Source organism: Pseudophryne corroboree, chromosome 5 (genome assembly GCF_028390025.1).
Source record: "Pseudophryne corroboree isolate aPseCor3 chromosome 5, aPseCor3.hap2, whole genome shotgun sequence".
Classification (NCBI taxonomy): Eukaryota; Metazoa; Chordata; class Amphibia; order Anura; family Myobatrachidae; genus Pseudophryne; species Pseudophryne corroboree.
In genome coordinates, this window is record NC_086448.1 from 821,113,325 (window position 1) to 821,125,798 (window position 12,474).

At 40.9% G+C, this 12,474-nt stretch overlaps 1 pseudogene; it reads left to right on the forward strand.

The window, feature by feature from the left end:
- The first annotated feature begins 702 nt into the window (after positions 1 to 702).
- On the forward strand, positions 703 to 821 carry LOC134929730 (5S ribosomal RNA; annotated as a pseudogene).
- The last annotated feature ends 11,653 nt before the right edge of the window (positions 822 to 12,474 follow it).

Consider the following 12,474-nt stretch of genomic DNA (forward strand, 5'->3'; position numbering starts at 1 on the left):
GGCCTTAAGGTGTATCTCTAGCCTTTACCATTTACATAAATAAGAGCAATATTTATCTATTTTATGATATTGCTATTATCTAAGTTTATTATCGATGTACACATGTATTGTGATATTGGCAGCGATTTACTCTGAATCCTGACAGGCTTCTCCCAGTCAGGAAACACCTCTGTATACCTGTTACATTGTTATCCTTTCACCTGGCTCTGTTTCTTTATCACAGACATCCTATATTTGGATACTTTGATACATTCTACTTGTTACATTGTTATCTCCTTTCACCTGTCTCTGTTTCCTTATCACAGACATCCTGTATTTGGACATTTGGATTATTATTTGTACTCTAGTAGATAACTACATTTACAGAGTTCATTTTTTACTTGGCATTTATCATTAATCCAGCTAATTTCAGAGCAATAATATTGCATTCTATTCAGCTATCGCTATAAATTAGACTCTATATGGAAGAATTCTCAATAGCCAAACGAGACTGCTATCATTGTTTATTCTCTCTCTCCTTTTTCTACTCACTCTGAATTTCATGGTCTCTCACCATTGATTCAGGGCTACGTCCCTGTCTAACATTGGCAGCAGATCCATCTGGTTTCCTCTATTGGCTTATTGCTGTCATCTTTTCTGAATAACTGTGTAATTCGTGAACTCTCATCAGTGATTCCAGAGCTTCCAATCATTGTTCACTCTCTCTACTATCATACCACACTGGAAACGCCCGAAGCCGTCCGATCTCGGAAGCTAATCAGTGTTGGGCTGGGTCAGTACTCAAGTGGGTGACCATTGAGGAAGACTCAGTTTAGTAGAGCCTCCATTGGTTCAGTACGCTCAGTGTCTAACACTGACAGCAGATTCACTCTGCCATCTCATTTTCCACTCTTTTTCTTTCCTCTCTAAATTGGCTGGTGATGATATACATGTCCATCTATAATATAATTAGTATCTAGACTGTATTATTTGTTTATTTTTGACACAAAACAGAGGACAGGGATCCACTTGCCATTTGGAACGTACCGTTTAATATCTAAGCTATTGCTTAAAATATTCAGAATTTACTCCGTCAGCCGGAATTCAGTTTCTATCTCATATCAGCACTTGGTGCTATTTGAATATATTGTCACTTGTTGACTGTTATTTTCTTCATGAACCACTGATTATCTTAATTTTGTGAAACCATTAAAAGTTGATTTTTAAACTATTCTGACCAATCTATATATTGTTTAAAGTTAAGAGTGCGCCCACAAACGAGTCTTCTTTTCTCCTTGTTGTTTAATGTCTCATTACTGACTCAGGGTGCACCGCCAAATAACATCAGAATCAGAAAACAGTGTTTTCTTTCAATTATTCTATTTTTGGTATTTAGAAAATTATTCTCTGACATTTATTATATCCTGTGCGGTATTCCCTCCTATCCATGCAAAGTAACGTGTGCAGAGAGTAGCGATTGCAGAACGAGGCACCTTGCCCGAAGCGTGATGAGCGAAGTGAGCCATGCGAGTGGACGTGGTACTCTAATGGGGCTTGTTTGTGGCAGAAAAGTGCTAAAACACACACAAAAACGGGGGGGGAAAAAGTGTCTACCTTTGTGTGTTGACGTTTTCCACGTAGTCCATTTCCACGTCAACCTTTTGACCCTGTTGACCTTTTGACCCTATCGACCTAATGCATTTCAACCATTTGTCGTCGAGTTACTGACTGTAGATCTTTTTAGTGTAGATCTAATAATCCACACCCAAGTGGTACAATTCCTCATTGCAAAGTACAAATCAGCATTTCCGCTGGCAACAGTAATCAGAGCAGAGAAGCCTGTACGTGCTCTTAGATTACTGCCAAGATTTGCTGCCATGGGGGGTCATTCCGAGTTGTTCGCTCGCTAGCTGTTTTTAGCAGCCGTGCAAACGCTAAGCCGCCGCCCTCTGGGAGTGTATCTTAGTTTAGCAGAAGTGCGAACGAAAGGATCGCAGAATGGCTACATAAAAAATTGTGCAGTTTTAGGCTAGCTCCAGACCTACTCAGCGCTTGCGATCACTTCAGACTGTTCATTTGCTGTTTTGACGTCACAAACACGCCCTGCGTTCGCCCAGCCATGCCTGCGTTTTTCCTGGCACGCCTGAGTTTTTTCGAACACTCCCTGAAAACGGTCAGTTGACACCCAGAAACGCCCACTTCATATCAATCACTCTGCGGCGGCCATTGCGACTGAAAAGCTTTGCTAGACCTTCCTTGTGTAAAAATACATCGGCCGTTATGAAAGTACGTCGCGCTTGTGCACTGCACCACATACGCATGCGCAGAAGTGCCTTTTTTTACTTAATCACAGCGCAGTGAACATTTTCAGCTAGCGATCAACTCAGAATGACCCTCATGGTTAGAATTGTTACACCTTGTTTTGCACACCTATATTTCCTCAACCTACAGTGCTCCGCCGGTTACATAATCCCACTTCATCCAACCCTCTGACCAAAGAATCAATCATCATTACCCAATTCTTTATTTATTTTCTGCCCCAGATAAAGTCCATCCTCCTGGGAACAGCAAACGCCTACTGCAGTCTCCAAGAGATTTCACTGCGATCATAGGGGAGTGACATCACACCGGATTTATTACAGCATAATTGCTGGTAAATAAAAAACAAAACAGAAAGTTTTTAAACATTCAATGATTTTTTTTCCTTCTCCAAATGAACAAATAATGTAAACTGTTAAATATGTTAACCTGTAATTACAAAAAGTCTAAAAAAAAAAAACTGCTTAAAAAAGCATAAAAAATGTAGATGATTGTGACAGGCAAGATAGCTCAGAACTCCACTAAAGTATCTTGCCTGTCAGCACTTGAAAATAAAAAAAATAAAAAATATGTGCCCTCCTTTCTAAACAGGACGTACTGCTTTGCATATTTCTGACTGCTAGGTGGCATTGTCCTACTCCTGGTACCCTGATTCATCTTTTTATTTTTTTTTTGTAGTTAAAATATGTGGCCTCTTAATTATGTACAATTAAAGTGGTGTAATAATAATAATAATAATAATAATAATTGCAATATTATTATTATTAGTATTATTATTAATATTAATATTATTAATAATATTAATATTAATAATATTATTATTAATTTTACTTAAACATTTTTGCCAAAGACTCATTTTTATCTGGTATTTGTAGCATATACTGTATATATATTTTTTTTAATTTATTTATTTTGTAAAAAGGACTATGACAGACGAAGAGAAGAAGAAGAAATGTTGGTATAATGGGCACTATACTGCAGAAAATATAATGTATATGTTCGGACTAGAGATTTGTGTTGACCCCTGTGTTTTGGTTTTAGTTCTAATTCATCATCGTGTTTTGGTTTTGGCAAAACCACCATCAAGTGTTTTGGTTTGGATTTTGGCTTGGTTTAAAATCAACAAAAAAATTGATAATCATTGATAAAAACCAGTTAAAATCATGTAATTTGTAATACAAAACCCAAAATTTTAATTCAAAATCCAAATTCTGAACTGCAGAAAGAATCGAACCAAGACTCAGATTGAATCTATTTGGGGGATCCAGACCGAGTTTTGGTTCGGTTCAGATCCACAAAATTTGGGTGGATTTGGATATCTGGAGAACTGAACCGCGCATCTCTAGTTCGGACGCCACTCTAGAATGTCAACTGTTTTCCATATGCAGTATGGCATACAATTTAGAGATTTTAAATCACAACACATTGACAGTGATTTCAATTTTAACCATCCAAGCTGCTGGATTACAACATACACTACAGAATTTAAAACCCGCAAAAAAAAATAATTTGATGAATTTACCTCCATACACTTTCTTTGAAATAGAACAGTGATGATAATAATGTATGACATCAACAGGTTTTTGGAGCTCACAGTACTTACAATGAGAACACTTAGCAAGAGGCATATACACCTGAGAAAGCCGTATTACTCACCGGTGGGCTGGAGATAGTGCAAATGCACAGACAAGGCTGATGGTCACCACTCACCAGCACTAGTAAATCGTTTGTGATTTTTTTGATTTCAAACACTCCCTGATGCTGATAGTCTTTGCTGATGTCTTTGATGGTCATTCCGACCTGATCGCACGCTAGGATTTTTTGCTGCGCTGCGATTATGTCACCACTGCGCATGCGTATGCACCGCAATGAGCAGGCGCGTCGTACAAGTACAAAGCGGATTGGTGCTGAGCGATGGATTTAACAAAGAATCCATTCGCACAGCCGATCGCAAGGAGATTGACAGGAAGAGGGCGTTTGTGGGTGGCAACTGACCGTTTTTTGGGAGTGTTTGGGAAAACGCAGGCGTGTCCAAGCGTTTGCAAGGTGGGTGTCTGACGTCAATTCCGGACAAGAACAGGCTGAAGTGATCGCAGCGGCTGAGTAAGTTCTGAGCTACTCAGAAACTGCACAATACTTTTTTGTAGTGCTCGGCTGCACATGCGATCGCACACTTGCAAAGCGAAAATACACTCCCCTATAGGCAGCGACTATCTGATTGCAGCACTGCAAAAAATAGCTAGCCAGCGATCAACTCGGAATGACCCCCTTTGCTCCTCATTTAATCTGTTGTGTGTGTAATGTAGTGTTTTTGTTCACGCCTACATCAGATGGAGACCTGTATTAGAGATGTATTATTTTTCTCTATATATGTAGGAACTACTATTTTTCATGAAATGAACGGGGGGGACCACTATGTGTCATAATATAAATAGGGGCACTACCACTGTACTTTTATTTAGATGAATCAGGGGAACAAATATTTTATGAACATTACCATGATATCCACTGGCCAATAGCAACAGAAGGATCCCAGACCTTTAATATTAGGCAAGACCTCTCTATGGGCAGGCAACTGATCAATATTGCAGACCCCCTCCAGAGGAACATCCCAATGCTGGTATTTCTCTATAGTTAATGACGGATCTTGCCTAGGGCTTTAAGGCTGCAGCTCCTCAGTAAAATACACCAACCGCAGGGACTGCCTATCACACATTCAAAAATAAATACACAAACAGTGGGTGTGGTATGCTATCCCGGTGGTCAGGATGCCGGCAGTCACATGACCAACGCCGGCATCCTGGCATTGAAGACCCTAACGACGGAGGAGATAAGTATTTTTAACCCTCATCCCCCACACACATATACACACATCCCTACCATAACCCTAACTCTCTGGTGGGGGTGGACAGCACTAATCCCCCTGGGGGGGAGGGGGGGGTGGCGGCTAGTGCTTACTGATTTTGGGGGGTGGAGGTTTGGGCTACCCCCCAAGTGCCTAATCCTAACAACCCTAACTTCCCCCCTCCACCTGGGCCCTAACCCTAAAAGGTCTCCCCTATTCTTACCTTTGGGATGTCAGCAGTCGATCTTCCGGTGCCGGTCTCCCGAGTGGTGAACGTTTCCCCATACAGTATTTGACACTGCTACACGCCAGAAAACAAGTTACTTACGCTTGTACATAAATCTCTTTTTACTTTGACTTTGTATCAAAATTTTCTTTTCCAATATACTACCAAAAGGAATCCCTATCTCTGACAAAACTAATAAAGACATTTATTTCCACTAATTCCCTTTAATATACATGCTTCCTAAACCTGATTATAAAACACAGCTGCCAGGCTGTTAACCGACCAGCCCCGTTCTAGCCACATAACACCCATCCTCTACTCCCTTCACTGGCTGCCTGTAAGATGGCGAATCATCTTCAAGATTGGCTTACTGAGTTTCAAAGCCCTACATGACCAGGGCCCAAGGTACCTGAAGCAGCTACTGACGCCATACTGCCCCACTCCATTACTGCGATCTGTAGATGAAGGACTTTTAGCAGTATATAGAATCTCCCGTAATTCATCTGGGGGTGGAGCTTTTAGTCATGCGGCTCCGACTCTATGGAACTCACTTCCCCGCACAGTGCGAGAGGCCCCAACTATAGAATCCTTCAAAAGTAGACTCAAGACTTTCCTTTTTACTCAAGCATTCCCATAATTGTCCCTTTAGTATCTTCATGCTTCTGTATTTTATGAAAAGCTTTTCTGTACTTCATTATTTTCTGTACTATATTATGCTATGTATCTGTTAAGCGCCTTGAGTCCTATTGGAGAAAGAGCGCTATATAAATAAAATTATTATTATTATTATTATTATTATTATTGTTGGGGTGGTGGATGCCCTTCTAGTCAAGAAGCGGTTAATATATAATTGTTTTTTGTCATTGAAAGGCAGAAGACAACTACAATTTCCAAATTCTATTATTCAGTGAGAGCAGATTGCGGGATATGAATTTGCACAAAAACAAAACAAAAACAAAAACATTTTAGCTGACAGAATGGAAATCACGTACAAACCACCTGCAGCCTGACTGTAAAACAAGACATCCGAAGAATAGACATAATCTAAACATAGGATGCTGACTGGGATCGATGGGCAAGAAAAGCAAGAGACAATGGATAGGAGCTAATGACACCAAATCATGAAAATAAGGACAGCCCAGAGAGAGCGATAAACGGAATCATGATTTCACACAAAGGGCGATAATCTCTCCTTTATTTTCTAGAATGGAATCTAGACTGACAGCAAGATACTAGTCCTCGCTCTCTGCTCAGGAATAATTGGCACTTGAGTACACAATGATGCAATAAATGGTAATAAAAAAAGGAGATGAATATCCCAGTAAACAGATCATCATGTGGGAAACATTAAACAATCAACTGAATATACAAGAAATACACAATGTGAATTGGTAGCTTAGCATCTGGATGTATTTTTGCTCCATGCCCCATTTATCCTTAAACACTATATTAAAATTGTTTGCCGATATATGTCGATGATGTGTTGCTATTTGTCAATGACTGTCTTACCTCTATGCCAATAGTGTTGGAGTTAATTGATAAGTTTGGTAGCTTCTCCGGTTTGATGATAAATTGGGAGAAATCGTGCATTCTGCCTTTGAGGGGCCTGTGCCCGGTTACTCCATCAGTTAATCTTCCGCTTCAATGGGTGGATAGATTTAAATATTTGGGTATTTGGATCTCAAATTTTATCAAGAGTACATCTCTTTAAATGTTAAATCTCAAATGGAATATTTAAAGGCATTGGTGAGAAGCTAGAGTAAATTACCTCTTACATCAACGGGCTGAGTCAACTTGATAAAGATGGTGCGGGATTATTTCTTGTGGTCCAGATTTCCTCCCACATTCCTAAAATAAATCCAACAGATTGGTTGGTTAATTGGTTTCTGATAAAAGATATAACCCTAAGAGGTACATGTGTCTATGTCAGATGTTCTCGAACATGGTCCTCAAGGCCCCCAACTGTCCAGGTATTAAGTATTCCCATGGTTGGCCACAGGTGACCTAATTAGTACCACAATCAATTTGATTTAATCACCCGTGCTGAACCTTAGATACAGTGTCGGACTGGGGCATCAAGGGCCCACCGGGAGGATCCTGTTGTAGGGGCCCATGCTTAAGGTTGTGGCCAGGCTCCACTGGGGCGTGGTCAGCCACCATAGAAGTTTGGCTAACCTTTACAGAATACATGTTCTGTTCCCCTTGGTAATTATATTGTAAACCATATTCTTGTGAAGTATAATGTAACATAAGTATAATGCATAATTCAAGTGCACTAGGATAGAGTCTGGAACCTGATCCCTAGTGGAGGAGGAGGGCCCACAGGCAGTGGGGCCCACCAGTGGTTTCCCCTGTGGGCCAGTCCGACCCTGCTTAGATATACTTTAAACCTGGACCGTTGGGGTGGCTTTGAGGACCACATTTGAGAACCTCTGGTCTATGTGGTAGGGCATATAGATCGTAACCTCAATTGTGGCAGGGGCTGATATGAATGACCAAATATTCTCTGTAAAGCGCTGTGCAATATGTGTGCACTATATAAATGACTATCTATATATAAAAATGCAAAAGCCCTCACTCACTCACTCACTCACTCACTCACTCACTCACTCACTCCCTCCCTCACTGAATCATCACTAATTCCCTTACTTCCCGATATGTTAGGAAGATGAAATGTAACATAGGTATTCTGCAGGTGGGAAAAAGGAAAACTACGTAATTAGAATTTTAATAAAACTTCCCTGAGGGGATGAAAAGGGGGCTGAAATAATGACATCATTACCGATGCATGGCTTGCGTTGCTTGAACGATAACGCCCAAACGGGCGCTCCTCTGGTAACCTTGCACCCACTATACTTACACCCATGCTATGTCAAATGATAAAACAATTATCATATGCTGTGCCACACTTTGATATAGCTTCCAACATATCACAATTTGAGAGAAATTAAGTCTGTCTCTTAAGTGCATAATAGATTCAAAATGGGTTAATGGGGTTTATCAATGCGGAAAAAGCAAAGGAAATTCCTAATAAGCTGCATATACTTTATGTTCCAAACAATCCTCAAATACTTGATTAATTGGTTATAAAATATAAGCAGAAGACAGGGAAGTTCAGGCAAGTGGACAAACGAATTAGCTGAAGCCAGAAAAGTTATATTCTTCTGGCAAAATAATGTGTTTAATTGCAAGAGTATTGGGTTGTGTCTTCACATTTCCAGACAGCAGTTTAGTATGCGAGAAGAAGTGATAGAAGTTTAATTAGGCTTGCTAAATTTATTATAAAGTGCACAACAAACAAAAATGTTTTAGGCGGAATTCAAAGCTTAAAAACTGAGATTAGAATTCCTGTGGTAGCATCATTTGGTTGAATTTATACAGTAGGATGAGTCCAAATCTCGCTTACCTCAGAGGCTGTGATAAAATCAAGTCATTTCTTGAGCAGAAAAATGGCCTCTTTTCATGTACTTCTGCAACCCCTGATGCATTGGCCTACAGGATGTACTTTCCCATATTCGTGAATAAGCCTTTGCCTTTGTAAATACTGTATGATGCTACCACTGACTGAAACGTCAGTTACATAGATAGGCCAGGTGAAGCTAATATGCTGCCTCTCAGTGGAACCCATATCTGACTGGGGCAATCTGGGGAGTACAATGGGGCACAAAAAAATGTGCACGCCCCCACTTTGGGGGTCATTCCGAGTTGTTCGCTTGTTGCCGATTTTCGCTATGCTGCGATTTGTTACAAACTACGCATGCGCAAGGCACGCAGGGCGCATGCGCTTAGTTATTTAACTAAAAACTTCTGCGGCGCTTTTCAGTCGCACTGCTGTTCGGTTAATGATTGACAGGAAAGGGGCGTTTCTGGGTGGTAACTCAGCGTTTTCCCGGCGTTTGCAAAAAAACGCAGGCGTGTCAGGGAAAAACGCAGGAGTGTCTGGAGAAACAGGGGAGTGGCTGGCCGAACGCAGAGCGTGTTTGTGATGTCAAACCAGGAACTAAATGGACCGAGCTGATCGCAATCTAGGAGTAGGCCTGTAGCTACTCAGAAACTGCAAATAATTATTTAGTAGCAGTTCTGCTAATCTTTCGTTAGCTATTCTGCTAAGTTAAGATACACTCTCAGAGGGCGGCGGCCTAGCGTGTGCAATGCTGCTAAAAGCAGCTAGCGAGCGAACAACTCGGAATGAGGGACTTTGTGTTGCATTGGGGTCGTGGCCATCTGTCGGAGCGGGAATGACTAGCCACCAGAGACTGTGCATGTTCAATACGATAGGACATGATTAACGCTATAATTTAGTACATAAAGAAAAAAACTACTTAGCAAATAATGCCATTTTGTGATATCATAACCACGAAATTCTACCTCCTTCACTAGTAATAATATGGCTTCTTGATTTGTGATACAGCTAACTCGGGATGGAATGAAATTTGAGTTCGGCGGCCATGCAGGATTCCGGCACTTCTCTGACTTTTTTTTTTAAAGGGGCAATCACGTACAAGCCTAAGCCATGAGTTGTACATTATTGCCCCTTTAAAAAACATCTGAGTTTGGAGGGCATCTGGCAAGGCACCAAACTTGGACTTTATTGCATCCTGCTCGGAATCTCTGATTAACAAAACCACATTAGCATGTAGACTAATGGGGTTTGGAGCAGGTGTGATATGACTTGTCAACAGTTGTGTTAACATTCATATGGTCGGGATGAGAATATCGACATGGTTGAACCATTGACATGCAGCATGTCAGCATGCTCAGCAATTGAACAGTGACCAAATGAAATCTAAACATGAGGAACTGTCAAAAAATCATCCCTGGTGGTCTATTGGTCTTTTACCTTCTCCATGCATTAGTGGTGGCTCCAGTGTTTTCTTCCAGGTCCCGGTGGTCACATGAGGATGCGTTCCGGTGCAGACATCTGAGGACCAGCATTCTGGTGAGCATTCCCTCCTATCCCTAATACTAATCCGAACCCTCCCACTAGTGCCTAACCCACCCACCCTGCATCCTAACCCTAATGTTCCCTTGCAGCCTAACCTTAACCACCAGAGTCACCAGAATTCTGACACCGGGTGCAGCATTGGTCTCTGTTGCTGGGGGATCCAAGTGGCTGCTGCTGGCTGAACTCCTCCTGAGGTCTCCTTGAGTTGGGGCACTCTGACACATAGCTGCAGGTACCTTTTTCCATTGCACTGCTTCAAGGTGGTGGAACTGCGCTCCCAATCAGTCCCTGCTACTTTGTCCACATATACCCACTGCATAATCTATGTACCCATGCTCTGTTGATTCACTACCCTCTATTCTCCTGGAGTGTGTGTTTTCATAATACTTGGACGCCCAGTCACATGACCTGCTGTGCTCCTCAATTGGGGTCTGATTGCCTGATTTCCATGTTATAGCTGTTGTCTCTTTAGACTGATACTGTGCGATTGCTCCCTGCTGGACATGCCAGTCCACTGACAGGGGAACGTGTTCTCCGTCATCCTATTAGCATATACTGTTGTCCTCTGAAATAGTCTTTTCTCTTGCTACCTCCTGATGACCAGAGGTAAGAAAAATCTCAGGGCAAAAACTCCCAGTCACAACGTGGTGACTACTCTCAGCCAAACATAGGGGCAGATGTATTAGCCTGGAGAAGGCATAAGAAAGTGATAAACCAGTGATAAATGCAAGGTGATAAACCAGCCAATCAGCTCCCATATGTAAATTAACAGTTAGGAGATGATTGGCTGGTGCATTATCACCTTGCACTTAACACTGCTTTATCACTTCCTTATGCCTTCTCCAGGTTAATACATCTACCCCATAATGTCATATCCCTCGTTTAGAGACACGTGGTTCAGATGGCTGGATTTCAAGCGCTCTGTGACCTATAGGAGCATTCTAACCTCTAGTTTTTCTTTTCCTTCTACGTCTATATCCTCTTCTTAATATATGGTTAAATATACTAAGTGGCGGATGCATATTTGCTTGCATGGTTTTATTTTTACTTCGGATCATGTTTTCCTTTTCTTTTTTCCCTTTCTTTATCTCTATTTTTCTTTCTCTCTACATTGATAATCCTTTTATTGTATTCTCTGATATTTCTCGATACTGTTTTTGAATGGGTTATATTGCGATTTCTATGATTCAGTCAGGTTATATTATTTTCTTTGGTTCCTGACCTACATGTTATCTTGGCCTTTAATAGGATTAATTGAGCCAGGTCAGTCAGACTTAATCCCCTGCTGTAATGACTTAATCCCCTGCTGTAATGACTTAATCCGCTGCTGTATTGTTCTCTCTTATTGTATTGCAGCTGAGAACAATACATGAAAGGCTTATGTTAATAAACCGTGGTGCGTCTAGGCGCAGCAGAGAAGTCAAGATAAATGTGGGTCCATCTGTATATCTATGTTTGTGTGTTTTTTGATCTCGGGACCTGATTGTATTCAAATGTATCTCGATGCAAATTACTTTACAACAGCTGTTTGATTATAGGACATCCTGACAATGTTAGTATTCTATTATGCCTTTCTGTATATGTCCTTTTGGTAATTCATTAAATAATGTCTTAATAAACATATTTTGCTCTAAGAATATGAATAGGAGCAGTCCGGCCGCATAGCTGCTCAACGCACAAAAAAAGGGCCAATATTAGCATATATCTTTGTGCAGGCAATGCAACTGCAAATGCTGCTGACTTGTGTTCATTTCTGCAATGGTCTTAATACAGTATGTCCATGATATAAGGCAGAAGAAAATGTAAAGAGCAATTATTAAATGGTCTTATGATCGGTATGATCAAAAGTGCATGTAATTCCCACTTCTGAAAGCCTGTATGCAATCTGTCCATCTCTTGTCCAATACAATGTCATGGTTAATCCGATGCTCGTATACTAATGAGCTGCCACGAAGTGGAGGAGTGGACCAGTTATCCCAGGTTATGACTCCGATCAGTTTAGCAGGCTCCAAATGTCTTTAAGTTGCTGAGCTTTCACTTTTCTTTTATTGTCTTTGTCACTTGTCTGTTTCAAGTTTTTCTCCATTTCTTCGCTCCCTTGTCAATTATAAAGGCTGACATCATTTTTCTTCTATATCCTAAATCAAATGTTTTAGTTCA